Source organism: Equus caballus, chromosome X (genome assembly GCF_041296265.1).
Source record: "Equus caballus isolate H_3958 breed thoroughbred chromosome X, TB-T2T, whole genome shotgun sequence".
NCBI lineage: Eukaryota > Metazoa > Chordata > Mammalia > Perissodactyla > Equidae > Equus > Equus caballus.
This window is the reverse complement of record NC_091715.1, coordinates 80,343,027-80,360,377: the sequence shown is the minus strand read 5'-3', so window position 1 is coordinate 80,360,377 and position 17,351 is coordinate 80,343,027. Positions and strand designations below refer to the sequence as shown.

Below are 17,351 nucleotides of genomic sequence, written 5' to 3'. Positions count from 1 at the left end.
CTTTCTCATTATTTTCCCTTTCCGCATCCCTTACTTTAACAGGAACTCATTTTTTAAATATTTCCCTCCAGAAAGAAACCTTGTCCCACATCTCTTTCCTGCTTTGAAATAATAAAGACAATTTTCATCAAAAACAGGATAGATCATAGCAGTTGACTAGGAAATAGAGAACTAAATTCTAATTTTCTCTGTCGCTGATTGTGGCATAATCATAGATAAGTTGCTAGACTTTGGTAAATAGGCATGGAGATCTTTAAGGTTGCCCTGGCAGTGGATATGCTTATGAGCAACTGGATGGTCTCAGAAGGTTCTCTGCCCTCCTTCACTTTCATTTTGAAGTCAGGTAAATTTGGGTAGACTTAAATATCACACACGCAAATTTTAAGACGGTGCAGCCTGGATACAATTACCACACTGTTCTAAAAACTCACTTGTCTTCCTAAATCAAAGTATCCATGAGGCAGCACAATTCAACAGGCCAGTAACGGACTGTGAACTCAAACTCTGAATTTATCTGTGCCACTGATTCAGTATGTGATTCTGAGAAACTCAACCTCTCTATGCTTTGGTTTCACCATCTGCTAAATGGGTACCAAAATGATTTGACTCAAGGAATTAGGAGGAATTGGAAACTCCTATCTCTAAAATCCTCCATAATAAAATAACGTGCAAGAAGAGAAAAGAAACAGCCAATGTGAGGGCATCTTTAAGCAGAATCTTTTCAATTTAAGGAGAGCCTCAGTTTATACAGTAGTGGTGTGTTGTACCATACAATGACTTTGATAATGTCTCTTAGGGGTCCCTGAAGCTGGTTTTTTTTTTAGCTGTCCTAAGTCAAAAGAACAGCTTTTCAGTATTCAGTTCTTCAAAATATCATTTTACTTCACTGTCTTCAAGTAAACAAACTTAGCACTTCCAACAGCTGGAAAAGATTATTGTCTTATTTCCCTCTACATCTCCCTCAAACAATGTGAATAAACTCTATAAAAGAGAACCTTTTCCTAAAAACATGGTATTTTCCCCCATAAGTATATCTTATGTCTTTTCTTTAACCATAGAAAAAATAAAGTGAATGCAATTTGCATATTTAAGAGCTTGCTTTTTAATACTCCCTCATTAGTACACTTGACTTCCACTAGAATGTTTTACCACTTTATGAAGCAAAATGAAATTGATAGTATCGTTGGCTAACGTGGGTCTCCATTTCAGGTGAGAATCTCTGATACTACTGATAACAGTTTGATCTTAGAGTTCCTACTAGCAGCAAGACAAGGTTGCAAAAAGGGCAATGTGATTCAAGTCCTTCACACTGACTTCTAACTAATGCAAGATAAACTTGAAACCAAATTTCACCAGTGTATCCACAAGTTAGCTTGAGATTCAAATCCTGCGCAGGCCTGTAAGAATAGGATATGCTATTGTGGGCTTGTTCCTGATAGCTAAACACTCAGCGCAGTTCAAGGTTAGAAAAATGCCCTCACACAGTTCCAAATGGAAAACCATAGTTTTACTGTGAGAAAATGAATATATACGCACTCTTATGTCCACCATTTAACACTTGAACGCACAAAATTTATCCCCAAATCTAGGGAGAGAAAAGAAGTAAAATACATTAAAAACCTTTTCAGTTTACATGAGGGAATTGTATTTATAAATCAGAAATGAGAGTACGTATTTTTCCTGTGTGCTTTTGCTTTTATTTTGTGTATCATGCTTTTATCTAGTCCATTATTCTTATATTAATATTATTATAATTATTGTACTAGAAAATACTTTCTGTGATAGAATCTCACAGTGTATGTATTCATTGCCTTTGAACTTTCCCTTTCTGGGGGTTATTTATTTTCCGCTTTGAGGGAATGCTATTTTCTGGCACAGCAAGCTAGACAATAACAAATACGCTGTTAAATAATGCACTGTCAAGACAAGAGGATATAGGTAGAAATAAACCTTTATATACTAAAATTAAAAAGTATTTTATCACTGATAACGTTTTCTAAGATAAGTTCAACTAATATACCCCATTATATAATTGCGAAATACAATTTAAAGCCTGCCCTAAGCAGTAAAAAAACCTGTTGATTGTTTCTCCTTTTTGAAAAAAAATCATATTTATCAAGGTTGAAACCACGACACTCTTGGCAATTTAACCCTATCAATGAAGTGTACTGAGAGCAACACAACATCCACCTCATGAAACAGCTGGTGACAAAACTCCCTCTAGCCCACCTTCCATCTTCAGAACAGTAAGGCATTTCCTGCATGGATACAGCACTCTCATCCTTTTAGGCATTGTATAAATATAAATTAAATTCTCCTCAGCACCATGGTAAAGTAAGCAGTTTGTCCCACTCTGCCTCTTGTAAAAAAATAAATGTAAATATGATATAACTACTTGTCTAGATTCTAAATTACTTGTTGATAGGGACTGTATCTTATTGCACAGATGTCGGTTGATTGGGCTTGACATAGTTCTTGGTACAAAGTAAACATCAACTAGAAAGAAAGGAAAGAAGGAAGGATTGGAGGAAGGAAGGAAGGAAGGGAAAAAGGAAGGAAGGAGAGGGGAAAGGAGGGAGGGAGAGAGAGAGGGGTAAAAGAATTATTTTAAATGTTTTGCCAGGAGACTTTGTACTGTGCTAGGTAAGCATTTTTGGGAGTTTCCTTTGGAGCTTTGGAGGTAGAGCCAAATATATTGATTTTCTCCTGGACTCTCCCAGAGCTGGTTTAAAATACCAAAATTAACAGGTGGCAGGGTTACTAATTAGTGCCACAGGAGAGAAGCACACTGAATATTTTTGTAACCTAAATTTAGAAGGAAACTTTTTTGAAAATTGCCAGGACATAAAAACTAAAAAATATTTTCGTTTAGTTTCCTATTTAGGATTGATTCTGCTTCAAATGCGCTTGGTTAGAAAAGCCACCCAAAAGTTTAGTTTGAAAACTGGGGACGCAAGGTCAGCAAGGTAACACAGTTTCTATTTCATTCTCAATTTACATTAAGCCACAGGAAAATTAATCATTCCAAATAAGCTTCAAAGTAACAGTGAGGAAGGAAGGGGTTTTGCTTTCCTAAACCCTTGCTGAGAGGCTATTGTGTCCTTTATCTTCCCGTCTTCCAGAAAGTTAGTGGTTGTGTTTAACTTAAACTATTCATTTACTCTTCAGATCTAACATACTATAAGATGCTTCAATGAATATTAGCCGCTAAAGAGTACAAACTCTCTGACAGCTTCCTGTAACTTCTTGCGGTTACATGAGCATTTCACAAACCCATCTTCACAACTGCACACATTATAATTTACACGTTAAATACAACAGGGTTTCACCTTAGGCCTGTTGCCAAGAATAATCACTTTAAATCTTTTCATCCTTTCGTAAAAGGATAATTATAAATGTGAAAGTGGCAGCAACAGAAAGGTGTTACGAAAGTATTTAGAATAATTTCCTCCATTTAAATACAGGAAGGCTGATGAAGAAGAGAATGGCGGGTGCAAATCCATTTTTTGGGTGATAGGTAGCATGTCAAGTGCAAAGCATGACATATTAAACTGAAGGTGTGATAGATCTGTCTAATCCTCCCAAGCACAAGGAATCTGCCTTTGTGCTGGAAGGACAGGAAAACTCACAAACATTCCTCACTGGAATTTATTGGTAAAAAGCTAGCAATGAAATACACATGCAAACGGTTACTTACAGCTTGTACTTCCCATGAGTTGGGGCTATCTAACAATTTAGCAGCTATATTTTCCCTGAAGATAAATAGTATGCTCATTTAATTTGTCTTTTGTTATAACCTGAATGTGTATAGTCTAATCTTGGAGTCTCTTCCTCTACACTACAGGTGCTTCCCTTTTGCTAATTAAACAGCAACATTGTGCAATTGTTGGTGCTCTAAAATTGGTGGTTAATCACCTCTGACTAAGAGTACTACAGAAAGTCTAAGTAAGTTATGTTCCAAATAAACTGCAATGAATACAAGATGTTTCCGTCCTCTGAAACATTACGTTGGAAGTTTATAGTTTATTTTTCAAGATTTCTACTTTAAACGGCATTGTTTTTCTACAACTTCATTCCTTGAAAGAGTGAGTGGGAGTGTGGGATATGGATAAAGGATGTTCCTAAAGGAAGTATGTCATATTATTTGGGACTTCAAGTCAAAGTCAAAGACATGGGGATTTTGCCCAAATCTTGCTGATGTATCGTTGGGAAATTCCTTTTCTTTTGTTTTTTTCTCCTGAAATGTACTGATTAATGTTAAGATTTACACCCTCCTATAAACAAGCATCTATAACTCAAGTAATATTTTTAATAAATGGGTAAATAGTAATTAATTACCAAAGCAATGGATATGGGGTTTAAAGAGAATGCAGACAAAACGTTAAATTCAGGAGTCAAACGTATGTATGAGTGTTTGTATATATCCATGAACTGAAAATCAGGACCCAAGTGAAATAAAAAAGATCCTAAATTGGATCTCCAGTCTGTCATTTATGCTTGACATCAGCTTGTATCAGCTTGCAAGCACTAACTGTATGCATCAACTCCCAACTTGACGTTGAGGATCTCATGTTGGTAGCTCAAAACAGGCCGTGGTGGGAGTACTTACACCACAGATATCAGCAAATACTGTAAATCAGGACTCCAGTCCCACCCTAACCCCGAGCCAGTTGTTAAACATTTATCAGCACACAACTGTCTGAAAGGAAAGCATTGGGGTCATGTTTTCTAAATAAAATAATTCTTCATTTGACCTTGCCATTTTCATTTTTTATATAATTGAAGATAAAGCTATTATTTTTGCTCTGAAAACTGATGATGAAAGACATTGTAAAGTAATCAGATTTTAGCAAAACTTAAGTATGGGAAACACATCTATGTACCAAAACACATGGAAAGCTGTTTTCCTAAACATTTAATAGTCATGGAAGTGCGCATAGTTAGAGGCAGGAAAGTGTTACAACAGATTTGGAATCGCAATTATCATCTCTACAATGAGGAGAGTCACCCAACCTCCCTGGACTCCATTCCTCTGTATTTGTAAGCTGAAGATGTGAGCTTACATGACTTCTATTGCTTATGTTAACTATTACAGAATCTTTGTGATAATGCCTTGAAGCCTTTACTTGCCTCCGTACATGTCAATTTTTTCTGCCTTTTTACAGGAGAGAATAGGTTATTGAGAATTCAGTAGCAACTCCCACCCCTTTGGAATCTCAGTTTTTCCATTTAATCTTCTTCACATTATCAAGATTCTCCTTTTCTGCACGTTAACTGTCCACAAAGTGAAATGGGTTGCGTACTAAACCAATTGCAATCTAAGTAAGAATGCCCTTACTTGGAGTTAAGATTATCTATTTCAAATCCAAAATTGTTTTTTATAATCTGAGTAGGATTTTTTAAAAGAAATAAACTGCCTATTCACACATTGGCAGCACAGGGTTACTAGATAAGCTTTTCGATATGATGCAAACATTTAAAACACTGATCATTTTTTAAAGCTCTCTAAGAATATATCATCAAAGAAACACAAAGCAAGTAAGTTAGCCTCTATAACCAGAAACAAATATTTATATTACATAAGTAAAAATAGACTAGATTGAGAGTGCTAAAGACAAGAATTAATTGATTTAAAAATTTCAAAATCTGAGACCACACACTTTTGAGAGAATCAGTATTCAATAGGCAGGCATCAAGTGCTAAAGAGAAAATATTTACATACCATCCATTAAGCTGTTTAGGCTATCTCCATAATTTGTTATGATTCATGAAAATTTATGGCAGTTCACAACATAAAGCAGGTATGATTCTTACTTAAATTAAAAATCCAAAGTAAAAACATAAAGTCAAAGATGACTGCTAAGTAACTGCCAGTTTCCTAAGCAGGGGCAATCCTGAGGACTGATTCACAGTATGTATGTTCCCACATTGGAAAGTGCAGATTATGTAATGTGCAAAAATAAAAAAGCACTTCAAAAACGTGAACATGCCAATACCATGTCTATGCCAGGAATGTAGCTATCGTCGTTATTGTAAAGCATCTATCTGTGATGCAAATATATTTGCAAATCATTGTTCAGCCGTATGCTAAAACTATGGTCACTCACTTTTATTTGCCTGTTTAAGAAGGATGCATTTAGGTATTAAAGAAATAGTTTATCATAGTTCTCACTTTGATAAGAACTCCACTTCTTTCATTTAAACCGTACTTTTATTAGAATAATACTTATAAGTGAAATACTAAAGTTTATCTATACATCAAAATATGCCTTATTTTATAATATTTGGTAGTGTAAAATAACAATAATAACCAATAAGGATTTCTAACACTGAAAACTTATGTGCCAAGCACTGTTTGCATCTTTATACATATTCACTTTATTTATTCCCAGTTGTATGAGGTAGGTACTATTATTGTCCCATTTTCCAAAAGAGAAACATGAAGCAAAGACGGGTTAAATAACTTGCACAAGGTCACACAGCTCGAATTCCTATTTGCTTGTAGAAGTCTAGAGCTGTCCTGCCAAATGAGGTAACTGCCAGCCCCACGTGACTATTGAGAGCTTGAAATGTGGTGAGTCCAAATTAAGATGTTGTATAATCAAAATACACACTGGATTTTGAAGTCTTGGTACAACAAATAATAATAATACAAAATGTTTCCTTAAGATTTTTATAGTATCACATGTTGCAATGATATTCCTTTGGATATACTGGGGTCAATAAAACATTAAAATTAATTTCACTATGTCTTTTCAATTTTTAAATGTGGCCATTAGAAAACTTAAAATCACACATGGGGATCACATTTGTGGCTCACAGCATATTTATATTGGATAATACCAGTATAGAATATATATTTTCATCTCTGTAAATAATGGTGCATCAAATGATGCTCTTATATTTTAAATCTCATTTCATTGACGTAAAACAAGAGAAGAGTCACTGAAAAAGACAAAGTGAAATGAAGAAAGATAAAGGTAGCACCTGGTGATTCAGAGGTAGAAAAGAAATATGCCTAGTGGTTTATACCAGAAAAAATACGAGATTAAATATATTGATTGGAAGATGTCGAGGTTAGCAGTTAGGTGCCCAACAACAGCTCTCGAGTTACAACACTTTATTTGTTCATTCCACTCATCTTCATTGTGACATTTCTCATATCCATGTCTCATATTCTCTTGTAACTCTCTGATTTAAAATTTAATTAATGTCTTACTTTTGTAACTGTATTTCAAGTTCCTTGAGGATGTCTGCATCCTTATATTTACTTACATACATCATTGATGCTAAAAAAAAGTGTTGGGCTCTTAGTAGGAGCTCATTATTTGCGGGTTTTAAAAGTTGACCCAGAAAGGAAAACTTCTAATTTTAGAAGCAATTACAAATCGAAAGCAGTCCTTAAAAACAAATAAATAAAAAATTCCACTCCCTGATATCTTTCTTCACTTGCTAAAGCCTTGTTGCATGTATGCAAAATGTCAAAGTTACGGCTTCCTGTAACTTTGTTACACTATTTGCTCACTTGCAGTCCTATGAGTTTCACTGTCATTTAGAACTAGGCAGAGATCAACAACCATGGTCAGGCTAGAGCAGGGCCAGTACTCTCTCCATTTAGGCCACACTAATGAGCTGAGAGCACTTTGTGGCCTTCTAAGTCAAAAGGCACGAAATAGACCTCCAAGAATTATGACCAGAGTTTGACTTTGGGGCCTTGCTTTAGACAGATCATTTGTCAGGGCAATCAAGATTGCTTCTATCTTAGACTCATTCTAAAGTCCAAAGTGAAAAGGTCTCTAGAAACTGATGAAACTGTGCGGCTCATACCCTTCACCTATCTATTGCATTACCATTATAAAGGCTGTTCCTTGATGCAGTTGTGTGACAAAGAAACACAGAAGTTTTACATTCTTTTAATATCAGGTTGACCAGGTTTTGAGCCTATTGCCAGCTGTAACTAGGTATGTCATTTGATATTAGGCAAGTCATTTAACTTCTATACGTCTCAGATTCTTAATCTGCAAATTGCAAGTACTAGCACCTACTTCTCAGAGTTGTAGCAAAGATAGACACACACGAGCACGCATAAGAGAGAAACAAAACACACCTGCAGAGTGGTGCCTGTTTACACAGTCTTTAACAATAGTGCTTAATAATTTGACAGTTATTACTGGTCAATGCTTGTCTAGAATATATATATTCATCTCTGTAAATGATGGTGCATCAAATGATGCTTATTGGTAGTAGTTGTGTAATTAAGAATCTTAGAACTGTCAAGTTGGTATAGTCTATTTAATTGGTGTAACATCTCGCTTTTGCTGTAGTATAGTAAGTAATGAATATCGTATTTTGCTTTTCTTAAACTTCTTATCCATCTCGTTTGTGTAAAACGCCTTAGAGTTCCATAAGCAGCCTAAAGTTTTAAGCAACAAATGATAGTATAGGGAAAAAATACTACTCATGGTTCATATAGTGTTTATATTCACTTTTTTTTCCTCTTTATTAAAGTTGATTCAAGATAAGTGCGGATATTTTTACTTACCCAGTCCGGGAAACTGAGGCAAAGAGGAAAATTGTTTGAACTGGTTTTAGAGACAACTGTGTTGTAATGGAAAAAAATGGAATCTATCCTTAGCTGCTAGAGGATACAGAATACATAATTGGCAACACTTAATTCAGGGTTTAGAATACTATGCTTGTTTACTTTGTTTCTTTGTTTTTTATTTCTTTAAATAAAACACAAGGCTAAGAGAATGTGCCATTAGAAAAATAAAAATACAAGATGGGTCATTTTTTATTTTAAAATATAGAGGATACTTTGATGTCTGAAGATACATGTATTCAATATATATTTTATTAAAATGCAAAATGTAGATTATATGGTATTTAGTCCAATTCTCTCATCTTGCTGATTAATAATTGAAAGCCAAGAGAGGTGAAGTGATCAGTTAAAGGTCACCCAACAAGGAAGCTACAGAGTCAAAGCTAGAACCTAGTTCTATTGCTTCTAGTGATCTTTCAACTGCATCATACTGACTGTCGTTTTTGTTTAATCTTTCTTAAACTTTAAGAGCATCCTTTTAACACTTATAAAGACAACATTTTAAAAATGTTTTCTCTGTTTTCATGGTCAAAATACATTCTCAAAATATTTCCATAGGGTGATGGGTGGGAAGAAGAGAGGCTCTCTCTGTGAAAATAAAGGGTGGAAACATTTTGAAAATGCTATGAAAACATTTGGCTGCCTTAACAGCCTTAAAGAAAACATTTATTTTGGCCACAGTGACTAAAACATTTGCTTCTTTTGGAAATGCTTGCTGCCAAAGTAAAGGTTTCTTTCTTTTTTTCATATAGAAGCAAACATTTTGTTGAATAAAATATTTTATATTTTAGTACAAATTATTCTTTGAATATTGATTATGACCACTCAGTGACATCATTGTGCATAGAGGCTGTTTTGTAAAGAAATCAGGGATCCTTGTATTTCAAAACTCCCCTTCCTATACAGATTCAACATTCTGAAATGGCAACTGTGTTGCAACAACATACCTACGTGAGTGACGAGAAATTCAGTCATCCTGTTAATACGTTTGTCCTGTGCAATGGTTATGTCTACACAAGTGAAAGATCTGAAGGAAAAGGCATTGTGTACATCAAATAGCCAGAAGACAGACTAGCTGACTGATCTTTCCACATTTTAGGCAATAGTTTTATTTTCTTATGAAATTACTCTAAGGATTTCTATTTATTGAGTGCATAATACATATTAAGAAACTCAATTTGCTTCTACTTGGAACTTATTTCTGATATCTAGGTTGATTTTAACATATTTTATGTTGCAAATTTGGGTAACGGTCCTCAACTCCAATCCTCCACATTCAGTCACATATGATTTATTCGTGAATCCACCCATGCATCAATTGGAAGGACCTGCCTACATCTACAAGACATGGGCTACAACTCTCCACCTAAAAAGTCTACCAATGTTAAGACTCTAACGTTTACAGTATAGCACTGATCACTAAATTTATAGTCTCACTGGGAAAGCAGTTCTTCCTGAAAGAAATGGAAAAGGGAGACAATTTTTGTTATAGAAAAGTGTAACCTAGTCATTCTCAATCCTAGCAACACATCAGAATTACTTGTGAGGCTTTTAAAAATTACAACTACTTAGGTCTCGCTCCAAACCTATTAAGCCACAGGAAATAATTAAAGGATCTAACTAGCACATAGCCACCTCAAATCCAGATAACTCAAAGGGACTGAAGTCTCTGGGTTTGATCTGATTCTACTAGAAATGAACAAACTTGACCTAACTCACTTGCTAGTCACCATCATTACATTTCTTGGCATTATTATTCAGATATGGTCAGACTATCTGACTGTCTATTTCTATTTCTGAGAGCCATCTCCTGCATTGCTTCTAGGTTATGAGACCAGTGATGGCACACAGCTCTAAGATCCACAATTGCCCCCAGCACAGGGATCAGTAATGGAAGTTTACCCTTTTTCCTTCGCTATGACATTGTGCAAAATTAGCTTGGGCTTGGTTTGTTTTTAGAATGAGACGTGCAATGTTTTCCTTACAATGAGGTGGATGTTGATCCAACAAGACAGAAAGAAGATGTCTGTATTTGTTATTTTTTCTATTTAGGAAAAAAAGTTAAAAAAAAAAACTTGTCTCCATTTTACAATGAATGTAATGTGAGTGTTCTAAAATTAAAATGAATGGAGGGGAAATAAATTACTAAATGAATAAGAGAGCACATGGATGCACTCTGCAACTATGTCCAAATAGTGGCAGGCAAAAAGAGTTTAAGATTCCTTCTAAATACTAGGATCCCCTGGCTTTGATTACGTAGGTTTTTCTTAACTAACCATTAATGACAGAGTAAATATTGCTGTTGTCCAAAGAGGTTATTTTCTAGAAATTTTCTACTTGATTTCCTTTAAGCTCTCATGCAAACCATACTAAGTAGACATTCAAAATAATTATAAAGAATAGATTTAGAGAGACTTTCAAATTCCAATAAATAGAAGAATTTTCTTCTTCTAACTACAAGAAAGTATTTGTCCAATTTTATTGCACAACATTTGACATCTAGGAGGCTAATATATAAGGATACATTACTGGGGGAAAAATCAGTCAGCAACGTGACAGTGAAAGCAGTTTAGCCTAAAATGTAATTTACAAAGTGAGGTCATCTATAATCTTTATCATCCATATTGTCCAATATTGTTATTTGCTCATCATGATTCAGGCTGCATTCTTCCATAAATATGTATCCAGAGTCTTATTAAACTTAAAAATGAGAACTTTGGAGATTTTTTTTAATGTGGCTACTCTGGGAAGAATTAAAATCTGTATCATCAATCAACTATTCATGAGCATCTACTAGAGGCAAGGTCCAATGTCAGGTGATCTGGATGAGGGACAATAGGAAGTATGAGACATGAATTCTGTCCTCAAGTACTTTGGAAACGGAAGATATGAATTCATGAAAAGATAGCTAACAATACAGGGAAATATAACATTCGAGCTAAATATAGGTCATTCAGTTCTACACAGAATCAAGGTAAGAAGTTCTCAATATGGGAATAGATGGGTAAAGCATCATGCTGAATTACTAGCTATACCCACTGATGGACTGCCTTATGGATAAGTGCTTACATCATCAGGATGTGATATAAGCAGGGCATATTTCATTAGTATACCTCCTCTGCAGCTTTGTGTAATAATAATATGTAATTTTTAGTGAATGCTTAGTATGTACTAGGAATTCTTCTAAGTTCTTTATTTCTGTTGACTCATTTAATACTGTGAACATTATGAAGTATGTACTATTATTGCCATGTTCATTTTAAAGATCAGGAAACTGTGGCTCACGGGATATAAATGACTTTCCCAAGTCATACTACTGTTATGTTGGGGACCTAGGATTAGAGCTCAGGCTGAGTGAATCTAGGTCAGCACACTGACTCACTACACTATGCTATCTTAAGAGTCAAAGAACCTACAGAATCCTAAAAAGTTAACGCTGTAAGGAACATTGGAGAACAGTTAATGTAAATGCTTCCTTGTATACATGGGGAAACTCGAGCCCAAGGAGGTGAAATGGCTTGCTTATCTATGATCACACAGCTAGTTGGAGAGAAATAATGATTGCAAGCCAGGTTTACTGACTTCCAGTCCATGGCACTTTCTATAGCAATCATCATAATCCCTTTAAGCATTTTTCCTTTGCTTCATTTTTCCAATCTGGACTATTGAAAATGATGCATGTTATAATTATCTGGGTTGAATTTGATTGTGAATCTATATATATGTTTAACATATATAATACCTACCAAAACTCTGCAAGTATGTATTATTATCCTCAATTTACAGGTTAGGTAGCTGAGACTCATAGATATTAGATAACTAGCCAAATGTGACACAGCTAGTAACAAAATTCAAAATCAGGTCTGCGTGACTCTAAACTCGTGTTAATTGTACTCTATGAATAGTGGTTACAACTTGAAAATATTTTGCAACTTTTACTTCATGGAGAAAGATTTTCTTTGCTCTTTTATAACATTGTAATTTATTTTTCTAATTTATATGTAGTTGGTAAGAATGGTTATAATTGAGATCACTTCTTATTTGACATTTTATTATTTTAAAAAAAGTATTTTTTTAGGGGCTGGCCCTGTGGCCGAGTGGTTGAGTTCGCGCACTCTGCTTTGATGGCCCAGGGTTTTGCCCGTTTGGATCCTTGGCACAGACATGGCACTGCTCATCAGGACATGCTGAGGCAGCGTCCCACATAGGACAAGCAGAAGGACCTACAACTAGAATATATAACTATGTACTGGGGGCTTTGGGGAGAAGAAGAAAAAAAATAAACAGAGATTGGCAACGGATGTTAGCTTGCGTGCTAATATTTTTTTAAAAAGTACTTTTTCACTAAAATGTATGCTATGATGCAGAAGAGAAATTGTTAAACCTAAACTATCACTAAGCATTTTACAATATGACTGTCATTTCTAAAAAGGTTAGCTTGAAAAATGAATACAAGCAAACGGTCTTACATACATGCTCTATGAAAGAGCTCTATTCTTCAGGAATCGAAATATCAAATTAAATAGATATTTAGTGAGAAGCTGGCTGGTGCAAAGTACTCTGCTAGATCTTCTCACCGCATTAGGCCCACGTGGCTAGTTCTGTGTGGGACTTACCGATTTAATCCTTGAGTCCACCAAGGCATAGAACCTTCTACACAAATGTAGGCTGAGTTAGATCACAGAAAAAGTTATACCCAGTTCACAAAACCAAACAGGAAAGAGTACATAATAGGCTGTTGCTATTGCTGAAATGAGTACAGCCAAAGAAATGACATTTAAAGTGAGTCCAATTCCAATGAGGCCCCAGTGGAGTAGAGTTTGTCTTTCTGTGAAAGCTGGAGAAACCTAAGTGTTTACGTTTAGCTAATTTCCATGTTCTGACTGAAAAAGCCCCAAACAGATGCTTCCTGATCTCGGTCCTTTTCATTTCCTTTAAAAAATAATAGTATGTGTTAAAATTAAAACACACTCTGGTCCCTGCAGAGAAGAAAGTAGAAAAGTTAGTCCCACACTGCTCCTATACAGACTCGTCACTGCTCCTTCCATTTCAGATCTCAGTTAAGGCAGGGCTTTGATTCCACTGTATAGCTCTTTATTACGAGTACTGTTGCTTTTGTTGGATGATTAAAAGGAAGGACAAGTTTTGGCAAGTCAACACCTACTATGTGTCAAGCATTATGCTAAGGTTCACGTCAACCTCATTTAATTCTCTAAATAATTCTATGAGATGAGTACTATTATCCCTAATGTTTTTTTTTTTTCTTGAGTAACATTAGCCCTGAGCTAACATCTGCTGCCAATCCTCCTCTTTTTTGCTGAGGAAGACTGGCCCTGAGCTAACAACCGTGCCCATCTTCCTCTATTTTATACGTGGGACGCCTGCCACAGCATGGCTTGCCAAGCAGTGCCATGTCCACACTCGGGATCGGAACCAGCAAAACCCAGGCCACCAAAGCAAAACATACGAACTTAACCGCTGAGCCACTGGGCCGGCCCCCATTATCCCTATTTAAGACGGGAAGCTAAGCCTCAAAGAAGCTAACTTGCTGAAGGCCAGCCAGCAGATCCAGACTGTAGCCCTCATCTGTCTGACTCTAAATCCACTATATTGCATGCATTTATTTCTCAACCTAGTGTAAGAGAAATAACTTTTCCTTCCTTAATTTCTAATAAACAGAAGAGCACCTTCTCAGGGTGGAAGAAACAAACTCAACCATAATAGAACAGCATAAGCAGGGGGCTAGGAGTGATTTTAAAGTTCCATGACAGAAACCAAACAAGTGGACTATAAATTTCACACCTGTAAGCCTGGCGCAAACAAAAGAAATAAGGAAATGATTAAATAACAAAGGCTGTGATAGAAGAAAGATAAGGAAAAGTAGAGCTGTTTCAGAGGAAGGAGTCAGTGAAGACTTTATGAAGGAAAGGAGCCATTAGTCAGGTCTCAAGGTTGCATGGGACCTGGGCAGGAAGAGGATGTATGGTAGACACATTCCAGACTAAATCATGGAGAAGGGAACGAAGCTGTCTCGGGGCCAGAGAAAAGACAGGCCTGTCAGGTAAAACTGAAGGTATGATAGGTACAGTGGAAATAAATAATCAGTTGCACAGGGCTTACCAAGTGCCAGACACACTTGTAAGTGCTTTATATTAAGTCACCTCATCCTGGCAAAAATCTTGAAACCTAGGCACAGTTAAATGATCTGCCCAAAGTCACACAACACTTAGTGGCAGGGCTGGGATTGAGAACCTATGAAGTACGATTCCAGAGTTTGTGCAGTTAACCACTACAATGATACATTAGAGGAAAAACATATTCAAGTGAAGAGATATAGGTAGCCATTTTTCTGTAGTCAAAAATTAAGCATTTCAATGTAAATTAAGAGAAAGCAAATGTGTAGGAAAAACAGTAAAAACTAGGCATAGCTTATAACTGGTCAAGATTTTTTTATATTTATTACTTATGGTCCATATGATTTACTGTAAACTATAAATAAGTTGAAATATATTTTTAAAAGAATTAACAGAATTTACAGCACACTTTAAGTGGATCTATTAAATGTACATACTTTTAATTCATAATCTGATCATACAGAAAGATTAAGTGGAAAAAATGCTCATAAATTTCAGATTTTTAATTAGCCTCTTTTCATCATAATCTACATATTATACAAGGCTCAAAATACTATTATCAAAGGTTACAACTATACACACACACAGCTACATCTATACACATTACATATATAAGAGAAAAGGGGTAGACAGCTCCATCAATAGTCTTTATTTTCGTTATTTTTAAGGTAATAATATGCAGAAAGTCATATAAGGTATTAATATCCCAACAATCTGTACTAAGAAATGTCTCCCATAATTACCATTGTTCAATTTGGCATGCTAAAAATATATGGTAGTATCTGAAATACATTTAAGAATTATGTTTGAAGTTTAAGACATTAATTTTCAAACCAAATATATTTTCCTATATCTATCTATCATATATGACAAACTGCAAGCATTGTTATATAATGGCAGTGTTTTGATAATTAAAGATAAATGCCTTTCTTCTTTAAATACCTTGATTTTTCTATGAAACAATGACCACTTAGTAGAAAAATGTGAATAATGTGTCTAAAATTATGATTTAAACCTTCCCCCACTTCTTTCTAAAGATAGCAGCCAAAAAACTGAATAAGTCAGGGTGCCTTTGAAGATATTTAATTAAAATCTAATCCCACATTCTTAAAAGCTCACATAAATTAAGCTGTCATTCAGGAGATTTATGCATTCACATTTGCATATTACATACAATTCATCAATTACTCATGTTTGAAAGCAATGCCTTTCCCAGGGTGTTGAACTGCCAACAGTGCCAACAGACACATGCAACCCACAAAACCATACCCACTGGTACCCTGGAGAAAGACACTTCCATATGGTCCTTCGTTTGCACATCCACAGAGCTCCAAGCACACTTAGTAAACTATGACTGTAGTTTGAAGGATTCTATTCAGGTAAATGCGCTTGACAGAGATGAACATTTTACTTAATCTTGGTGCAGCTGTACAGTGGTGGCAATTCAACAGCCCTTCTTCCACTCATGGCAAGTTTTAAAATTACAGTAAAGATACAGAATCATTGCTGAGCTTCAGCACAGCCAGACAAAGAGGTTAAGCCAAAAATATTCTCAAGTTAATAGAAGGCAGCTATTTGTTTAGCATGGCATATTTGAGTAAGGAAAAAAAAGGTAAAAAAATATATATACACCTGTGTGTATACATACATTATACATATTGAATATACATATATATAATGTATATTTACACATTTATACAGAGAGAGAGAGCGGTAAAAATGTCAAAGTGTACGAGTGGCAGCTTATTCAGAGCACTTGCAAAGCTTTAGATGCGGCAAAAATAAGATGCCCATGACTTTTCCAAACTATATGTTTTTGTAAAGACTATTTTTGGAAAAAAATGGCAAGTCTTTAATAGTACCATGTCTACAAGAAACAGATGCAAAGACACATTGTCTTTATGAGCTATAAGCTGTTACAAGATATCTTTAAGCTTTGATACATACTGAGAAGAGAGGTCACTCCAGTTGTCCCAAAGAGAAAATGGTATGCTTATAGGTCACCACATATAACAACAACGAAAAAGAAGCAATCCAAATGTCATAATGGAGTAAGCTATTTCCCAGATAGGTCAACAACTGCCACAATGTTTTGCATGAGTCTATACCTTAATGTTTCATATATTTGTTTTAGAATTCCAAACAACCACTGGCTGTAAAAAGTGACTCTTGAACTAGGGTCATTTCTCCTTTCATTCACAATCTCTTCCCCTCTCTTTCTAAAATTTGTCACCAATTCCTTTATCATTTGAATGTCCAGAAAACTTCCAAAACTTATAGCAACTGTAAAATTTAAATGTTCTCTCATTTATTTTATATGTTATAAGCCTGTGTATTTGTGTGAGTGTATACTGCAACTAATGTTCAGCAAATGACTCATAGAAATTCAGCTCCATAAAGAGGCTTTGAGTGTCCGCTATGTACAAACCACTGTGGTAGATGCTTTGGGAAATATAAACATACATGATACATGGTCAGAGCTTACAATCTAATGAGAAAGATATACATGTATACCAATAACTAAAATACTGACATAAACAATGCATTTGGAGCATGAAAAAGAGAGAGAGATCTTCAACCTGAGGAGATCAAAGGAGGTGGCATTTGATCGGGTC

General features: G+C 35.3%; 1 protein-coding gene across 7 annotated transcripts in view; it reads right to left on the bottom strand.

Annotated features, from left to right (window-relative positions):
• The window catches only part of DACH2 (dachshund family transcription factor 2), a 471,032-nt gene that overhangs the window by 249,480 nt on the left and 204,201 nt on the right, over nucleotides 1–17,351 (bottom strand). The window lies entirely within an intron of this gene.